Genomic DNA, 9282 nt, shown 5'->3' with positions numbered 1-9282 from the left:
CCCTGAGGTGTACTGCTGGAGATGAGGGTCTCTGCTCTGAGGGGAACAGGAGACAATGAGACGGGGACACACAAGTGTTCTGATTAGACATGGAGACAAGCAGAGCTCGCACTCACCTCTCAACACACTCTTAAGACGCACATCCCCACGCAGCCAGCCGGGAGCCAGCCACGCAGGCTTCTTCTCGCAGCCTATTCTACTTGCTTGCTCGCCCCCTGCTTTCTTCTGGCATCTCTCTTTCAAACACACACACACACACAGACTCTCACTCGCAGATTATTGTGCGCTGAGCTGGGTGAGTCAAGAGGAGGCCAATTATACTAAAGTTAATCAATTGAAAGAAAACAGCAGTGGACATATGAGTCCAAATGCATGTGAGCAAACTCATACACCTACACAGATCTTAGCCTGGTGAGTCACAACAGCACTCGACACCATGGAATCCTTCATATCAACTGGTGCTGTCTTGTTGCTATATTTACCCCACCACAACCCCTGAGACAAATACACTACTCTCATTTCCCGCACTTGGCTCTTTATCAAATTAGGGCATGTTAAACAATCACACAGAGCAGTTTTTTACCGACAGCAGAGGCAATTTTTACAGTATCTGAGTGACTGTATATGGTGTTTGCGAGCGTGCTTGTGCGTGTATAACTCTATTGTGAGAACATATAAGAGAGAGCTCCCTTTCTCTTATTTTCTCTCCAAGGGCTTGCCTTTGTTACATGTTAGGAGTGCTCAAAGAGCTGGGCGCACACAGCACTGCACCAAAGACAACAGCCATCAGGAGCAAAGGCAGATAAAAGCCCAACTTCAAAGACATCAAATGGAGCGAAAGTGAGAAAGAAACCTGCTGAAAACTCCCTCCAACAGCACTCAGGCCAGCAATTACGACGCCATATCGCTTGCCTGTTATCACATGCGAGCACTGCATAGGCCTGGGTGGCTAACCGCAGCACTCAGTGTAGGTTGCAGTCAGCAGAGAATTACAGCATTTATAGCGCTTGACTGTAACACTGTATTTAATTTCACTGTAGGATGAAAAGTGGGTGTTCACACAGATTTGACCCCTGCTATGACCACGGAGGCTTAACCGTGGTGATTACAGACACACAAAAAAAACAACAGTCTCTATCGCCAGCTCCTTCTATTCAACAGCTAAGTAGAACAAAACAAAACAGAGGTCAGAACAAAACAAGAAGTCTAATTGTTTCACTGTTTCCTGTTTAGGTGCCCCAGGGCAATCTACACATTTTTATGTACGGGGTGCATTTTATTTGTTATTAATTCATTTCCAGTTGCAGCTGGTTTGCAGATTAGAGAGATAACATAATGTATAACTCCCTGCCCTGAGAAGAAGACATAACAAGGGTGTATGTGTTGAGACCCGTGGCATTAGTAACCCTGAGGGGATTTGATTGTTTTCATTGAAAAAAAGGTGACATTTGGTGTGTGGTGGATGCACTGAGGGGGTGACTTTGTGTGCATTTTTTTGGTGTGCATAGTTTTATGTGCGCGTTGTGTTCTCGGGGTGAAAGAGTGTGAGAGAAAAATGAAACAGAGAGAGCAGGAGAGAGGGAGAGTGATGAGGGGCACACAGTAAATGTTAAACATTTGGCCCATGCCGCTCACTATTTACAAGCTGGTAAGATCCTATCATCTGTGTGTGAGCATAATCGAGTACTTGCTTTTCAATCATCAGATGTTTGTACACAGACTCTAAAATTACAAAAAGCCTTTTGGAAACACAGCCCTAACTCATCTCATATTGATTGTATTCACGCCGTCTGAAGTTTACAAAATGCCATTTTGAAATGTCATGAAATTACAAAAAAAGCTGACAAATCACCCAATATTTGTATCAGGATGCTCAAGTGTCTTTTTAATGTGGGCAAATCCAGGGAGGTCTACAGCCATTCATTCCTGGGTTAAGTGCTTTTTCAACATTCTGTCCAGGGAGCCATTTATGACCATTTATATATCTGTCAACGGCATTCAAATGCTCTCTGAACTGGTGACAGACATGTGTGGTCAAGGCAAAGTTTAGATGTGAGGGAAAATGGCCTCTGGTTTTCAGTGTGAGCATTAATCACCTATGTACTGTAAATGTTATACTCATGAAGCTGTTCGCTGCTTTCACATAACCATAAATCTATGTGCCATACAAAAATCAATACATCTTACTGACGGTAAAAAACATACAACTCTACAGTTTTCCATTTGGTTCTGTAGCTGCATGCAAACACATCATGACTTCATGAGAAATGGGATCTAAGACATCTATAAACATTAACAATATGTTTTCTATATTCTACGGAATTTTCCCTGAAATTTATTTGTATTACGGCGGGCAAAGAAAGTCAAATTTGGGCTATTTTGACACTCAGCAGAAATCCAGCAGCATCTTCATCTTAATATGATAAGTCCAAGCATCAACATTTGTTATTGAGTTTTTTTCTCACACACACATAGTTCATATTTTCCACAACATGTACAGTGAAAAAGAATTAAAAACGAAAGCAGCTGTTCAAAGAGAAACAAAAGATGCGACCATGACCAGGTAATGTCAAAGAGCTGAAAGTCATTCCCAATCTTCCGCAGCAGCTCTTAACTGTCACACTTAAGGAAAGGAAGAATATCCCTGCCATCGTTTTGGCAAACGGAGGATGAAATGCTTAAAGCTACAGTGCGTAACTTATGTGGCCCCCTAGAGGATTTCTGCGTTATTACAACAATCCGGCTGGCACCGCTACTCCTCCACCACATACAAGATTTTTATGCCTTTTTGAAGAAGAACAGTCGATGCAAAAAAAAAAAGGAAAAATGGAAAAGGTTTTTATATGATTTTTTTGGGCCTCAGCAACACGGGCTACACACCTCGTAACTTATTGCTCTTTAGGCTAACGTTACACAATGTGGCGAACACCAGGCTGCTCACAATACATTACATTCATAGCACCATTTCCAAGAAAACAATAAAGTACTTGGTGAACAGAGTCACTTACTTATCCAGCAGTATCAGGATGTCGGTGTCGGACCTCAGTCCAATCTCCTCCTTCACGGCTCTCCATCGAGGAAAAGTGACGCCGATGCAAATTTTGCTTAGTCTTCTCCTTTTGTCACTCTCTATCTTCACCAACAGGCCTTTTCTTTTTAGTGCGATCCACTTCTGAACCTCTTGGTCGCCTCTTCGAGTTCTCCGCCATGTTGCTTCTAGCAGCGCTCTCCCCCCCCTCCCTTCTTATTGTCAGGTAAAACCGAGTAGAATGCGTCATTTCCTGTGCGCCAGCGCGGGAATGTCGCCCCGCGACACCAAATACAAAAAGAACAAATACTGAAAAATACAGCGAGGTGTTAGAGGAGCCGAACGGCTTAATCAGCGTTGTGTCATCTCCTCTTGTAGTGGCTTGAGTGAAATGGATTTTTATAAACATGTAAAAGTTACGCACTATAGCTTTAATTCATGTGGTGATGGAGGAATCGTTCCAACCAGCCCGGTGTCACCAGAGACTGTCCACTTATGCGATTAATCCCTTATCACCATCTAAATGAAGGGAATATGGGTTCTTTAGTTAGAGTTAGAGTTGCAATACTGAATCAAAATATTATTATGTCACAAAGGTAAAGTTGCTGGCTAAATATTATGGAGGTAAAAGCATGATATGATATGTGGAAGTGTGTACAAGTATAACTTAGTGTCAAATAAACAGCTCAATAAAAGTACAAATACTTCAAATTTGTATTTATATATAAAATAAATGTACTCCCCTTCCACTAATCCTGTAGGTTAATGTGAATGATAACAATTCAAAATGCCAATTTTTCATATAGTGCATATCATGTAAAGTACAGCAGGTCATCCTCTCTCTTTTGACCTTTGCTAACTGTGTCTCCACTGTAGATGAGTGACAATGTAAAGAAAATTCCTTCTGGCAGCGATTCTTTAAATCCGTGAAACTGTTCTGGGGCGATTTAACAAAATTCAGAGAAAACAATGTTTCTTGTTTGGTGTTTAGATGATAGTGAAGACCCATGTCAACCACGACTCATAGATGCTCAGCTGGGTTGGCACCTGGTAACTCATACTTTTTATTTACTTTATTTTCATTCTTATCAAACCGTTCACTGACCTCAGGCGCCCTATGGATGGGGGCATTGCCATCATGGAAGAGACGATTCCCATCAGGTCAGAAATGTTTCATGATAAGAGAACAGCTTTGTATTGATTTAAAGTGACCTCTCTCTTTAGGGGTGAAAGCGGACCAAAACCATGCCAATAAAGTGTTCCCAAACGCATAACTAAGCCACAAGATGCCCTCACGAGAAAAGGTCAAGGGGTTCAGATTTTATTTTCAGAACTTTTTTTTATATATATATATAAATTAAAGACAAAACTGCCTTGTAAAAACTTTAAAAAAACATTGGTGAATTCCTACATTACAGTTTAGACTGAATTTATTCCCATACACTGAAGCAATAATCGTTACTGAGCACGGTGTTGTTATGCAACCACCTGCTGTCCTGCTGCACATATATTTGAAGTCATTGTTAAAACACTACCAATGAAAATTAAAGTTTACTTGGACTAAGTGGCCTCTTGTATATTAATAAGTCTTTGAGGCAGTGGAATATGGGAGCAAGAGGTCAAGTGCTGTAGAAGTAATAGAATTTTAAAACAGGACGCTGCTTGTCATCCAGGGCATCTTATTCAGATGTTTTCATTGATCTTGCCACTTGTGTCCTCTCACTGATGCAGCAGTATTGACAGCTGTATAGCTATGGTAATTCACTCCATTGCTGAGTGCATGTCGGGTTTTCTCTGGCTGGGATGGAAAATAAATAAATATGAGAGCCACACACAAACACATGTGCACACACACACCTTATTATAAGATAATGACATGAGTATGAACAGTAATGTACAGAGGTGGGGTTTCATGTCAGGTTCAACAGGGTGCAGTAAGTTGGATGAGAGCATCCTGTTTCGGTGCAGGCTAACATAAACTGATGTCACAAGCTGAGAGAAGGGCAGACAAAATACGAAGAGCTGACTGAGCCACATTAAGGGGCCAAGGAGGCATTGGAGGCATCAGGACCCCGAAGTGGTGCTACGTTCTATTAGATTACAGTGTTGGCTCAACAATCTGCCAACGTCTAATTAAATAGGCCTGCATTACCTTCCTCCACAGCGGTGTGTGTGTGCGTGTGAGAAGTACTCTCTCTCATTCTGAAATGGGATGTAAAAATAGATCTCATAAGCCCTCATAAACTCCCTCCATTCCGTGATAGCGCCACAGCGTTTGACAGTCCCTCTTTCTCGGACTTTCTTCAACATCTGTTTTTCAGACCTTTAATAACACTGTTCTCAATATAAACTAATCAAAGAAAGAGACTGTCAGAGGAGCTGCTGCTCTACACTTTGTCTAATATCAGACTGCATTTGTTCTATGGATTCAGTGATGACCTGCAAAAAAAGAAAAAGAGCAGAAAAAAAGAAATAAACGATTTCCCCTTCTGCAAGAGTCTCAAAAAGTTTAACAACACTGGATGGCAGTGTGTGCAGCGAATGAAACTTTCCCTCCCTTTATTGTTTTGAAGTGGAAAAAAATGTCAGGGAAGTGACACATGTATCAAGAATGAATATAGCATGCATCCTAAAATAGCTGACACTTGCTGTTTCAGATAACTGGCTGTGTTTTAGAAAGGAAGGAAGCCAGCTGATTGAAAACAACTATATCTCTCAGCCGGGGCTTATACTTGTAATCTAGATTTAAGATTGTGCCCGAATCCTTTTTGGAAAAGTTTGGTTCCTCAGCTCGCTCACTGACAATGAATTTGGACTTCTATGGACTAAGGAGAGTGGAATGTGATGGGGGGTGGGGGGTGGGGGGGTGGAGAGAAAGTACCACAAACAGAGACAGCTGAGCTGGGAGGACAAGGTCAGTGATATGAGCAGAAAAGATAGAGGGAAGAGTATGCTGGAGAAGGCAGGCAGAGGTGCCAAAGACATGAGTGCGCCAAAGAGGAAGCACTTTGTTGAGCTAAAGCATTTTTGAGAGACTGCCTCTTATCTTAATGATGACAGGGACCCTTTTAAAGGGTCACGTGTAACACACTGTGTGCTGGAAGTGCTCTTACAGGACCACCTGAGAGAAACTGGGGATAGGAGCCGGTTTTGGGAAAAATATGCTAAAAGATCCATACACTGCAAGGAAAATGTTTTGGCATTTTATGGATCTGCACGTTTCACGCAATGTCTGAAACCAATAAATGGTTAAGGTTCACAAGGTTTTCCTTTGTAAAATCATATTTTCTTGTCCGGCTAATTCAACAGAGTTATAATAAACATAGCCACTGCAGATAAATCTATTGAAGCTTTTAATCCATAACGACTGATGACACAATCAGAAAGATGTTGACTTGATGTTGAATTGAATGCAATTCTAGTTTGTCACATTTTCATGTTGTATTCCTTATTAAACAGTGTAATCCACCATTTTACAGAAAAATAATAGCAATCTGATCTATTCACCAAAAAGTTGATAAATGCATTTGGAAAGTTGTTAAACACATAAATTGTTCACTAATACAGCTTTCCCCACCAGAACCCCCCCCCCAAAAAAAACAAAAACAAAACAAAAACAAAAATAGCGTCATCAGTAACTTGTAGTCACTAAAGCATAATTCAACTTCTTTATGGTTGTTTACACATAAACATAAACAAAACACTTTTTTTTTAAGAAAGACGGGCCATCACTGCAATATTTTGATGTTGATGTTGTCTGGATGTTGTTTATAGGTTTAGAAAAACATTTTGGATTCGATTATGCCTTTCAACAATATTAAATTTAGAATGTACAAATTTTACTTCTGTAACAAGTTTCTCCACCATTTACCAGGTTACCATGGTGACACGCACTGCAACAATAACTTTACCAGCGGAGAGCATTTGGTTACTGTCTCGTGGCATCTATCTAAGACGCTCAGGGACCTCTGTTGAGATCTATCAAACTACTTTGTGAGCTCAAAATCATTGTGTTATGGGTTGGGATTGAGAACAAGCCGGTTCAAAGTCTGAAAGAGTCAAATGTGCTGGACTATTTCTTGCCTCTAAGCAGTTACCAGGCAACCAGAGTGAGAACAACAAGTTATCCTGTCAGACCATGAAATAGTCCAGCATGTAACATGTCAAAAGACATGGCTAGGTTCTGCTTTTTCCTCTGTGATTTTTATGATGTATGCTGCTAAATTCATTTTGTTGTCGACATTGGACAGATGAAGAGCTCGCTGCTTCCACCAATTCCAGTGTAAAAAGCTTAGCTTAGTGACCACTAAACGCTGAGTCATTTAAATTTGACAAACATGACTGTGTTGTTGCATTTATCACGAAAGTCTCCACCAGCAGTTGCTCATATTATTATTGTTTTAAAGTTAGTTAAATCAGCTGAAAATTTTGCATTGAGTAAACCTTTTCAAATTGTATTTGTAACATCCCTAAGTGATGTGGAGACATTAATCAAGGATTCTATTACATTGAGGGGTTGTATATGTCAAGAAGTTTATAACATTTACAAGCAGTTAAAAACTTAAATATAGATATGAATATATCTATCTTTATTTCAAGTAAGCAGAACATATTGTTTGGCGTTAAGGAAGTTATGGAAAAGCTGCTGCGTTTTTTTCTTATTGTAATAATTCTGTGAGAGAAGAACTCATAGATCTATGACTATTGGTAACATCTGTCTCCTGGCTCTTGAAAACGGTACTAATGAACAATATAACATGTTATTGCACCATGTAAGGGGGGAAATAAAGACAATATGGAGTTTACAGTACATATAGCCCTGCATCAGAGCTATTAAAAGCAAAGCAAAACCTTTTTTACAAGTATATTGTAAACTTCGACAATTGCAACGACAAAAATGATTTAGTTTATAAGTTGAACCTTACAGTAAATGCATAAGCTTTTCCACCAATATCCAGAGGGATTTTATTCATTTCTTTTTTTTTTTTTTTTACTCTTGTAAGGCATTATACGACATAATCATGAGATCTTCACTATTGCTAACGTCACAAATTTTTCATATTAGTCACATTAGTTTGCTTTATTCCCTAAAAGCTGCTTTCCTTTTATGAGTGGGTTGGGTAAATATAGTACTGCTTCTCAGAGAGAGGGTTTAGGAGCTCTTGGTGGAGCAAATACAATGTATCTTTATCATATTTCCTTTGGGTGATATTTACAATCCCAACACTCATATCACACTTATTTCCTCTAAATACTATTAGAAATAATTTGGAGCAGCAGGAACATACTCAAGTAACTGAACTTCTCATAAGTGCTCACTCAATTGGCTCTATGAGCGAAATATGAAATGAAAACCTGAGCTGAGAGCTTGCAGACCACAGAGAGATGGTGTAGTGTGGTCTGAAGGGCGTGTGTGGACACAGTGCAGTGAGCACTGTAAAAACACATCCCTCTGGCACCATTATATAAGCATACATATGGGACAGTAAAAATGGAAGACGACACTTTAAATGACATTATTATAAAATGCAATACTCCTGGAATGATCCCTTATTAAATTAGGCCCTATGATCCAAGATGAATTTCCCGCTTCCCTAATCCATCAAGAGGGGAATATTAAAAGATAGGCCTCAACTGGCATTAGAAGCTCACTCCGTCTTGACTTTCATTATTCTGCATTAGGGTGCTGCTGGGGGAAAGCCTCTTAATGAGAATTACAATGATTCACTGGCCCCGGCCCCACTTCTGACAAGTCAAATATTAACTCCTCAGTCACAGCTGTCGGAATTAAAATACTTTGTAGCTGCGGACGTGCTAAATTAAATTGGCCTTTTATGTTCCTTACATGGCTGACCCCCGTGGGGCTCCACTGCCTCAGTCGCCACAGACAGAGCAAGAGGAAAAGGCAGGCAAGCCATGTTCGCAGCACACACATGCAAGCTAAAAAAAAAACCCAACCACATACATTTCTGTCTCTTGTGTGTCATTCTGTCATCTTCTCTTGCCATTGCTCTAGTCTCCTGGCATTTCCTTCCTTCTGTGTTTCTCACTAGAGGCTGTTCCTTTGGCAGACATCTTCTCTGTTCTGTTTGTTTGATAGCCAGCGTCAGCTACTGTCGACTACTGTCTGCGTTCTGCTGCGGTCTCTCTCTATTACCAGGGTTACAGATATACATGAGGGCTCTTCACCTGTTGCTTGCCCTTCATGTTTAACAGCAAAACAGATTAGCATAACAGAGCAGCCTTTTTCAAAG

Source organism: Leuresthes tenuis, unplaced genomic scaffold (assembly GCF_036924035.1).
Source record: "Leuresthes tenuis unplaced genomic scaffold, fLeuTen1.0.hap1 SCAF_9, whole genome shotgun sequence".
Lineage (NCBI taxonomy): Eukaryota > Metazoa > Chordata > Actinopteri > Atheriniformes > Atherinopsidae > Leuresthes > Leuresthes tenuis.
The sequence above is the reverse complement of the archived record's forward strand: the minus strand, read 5'-3'. Positions refer to the sequence as shown.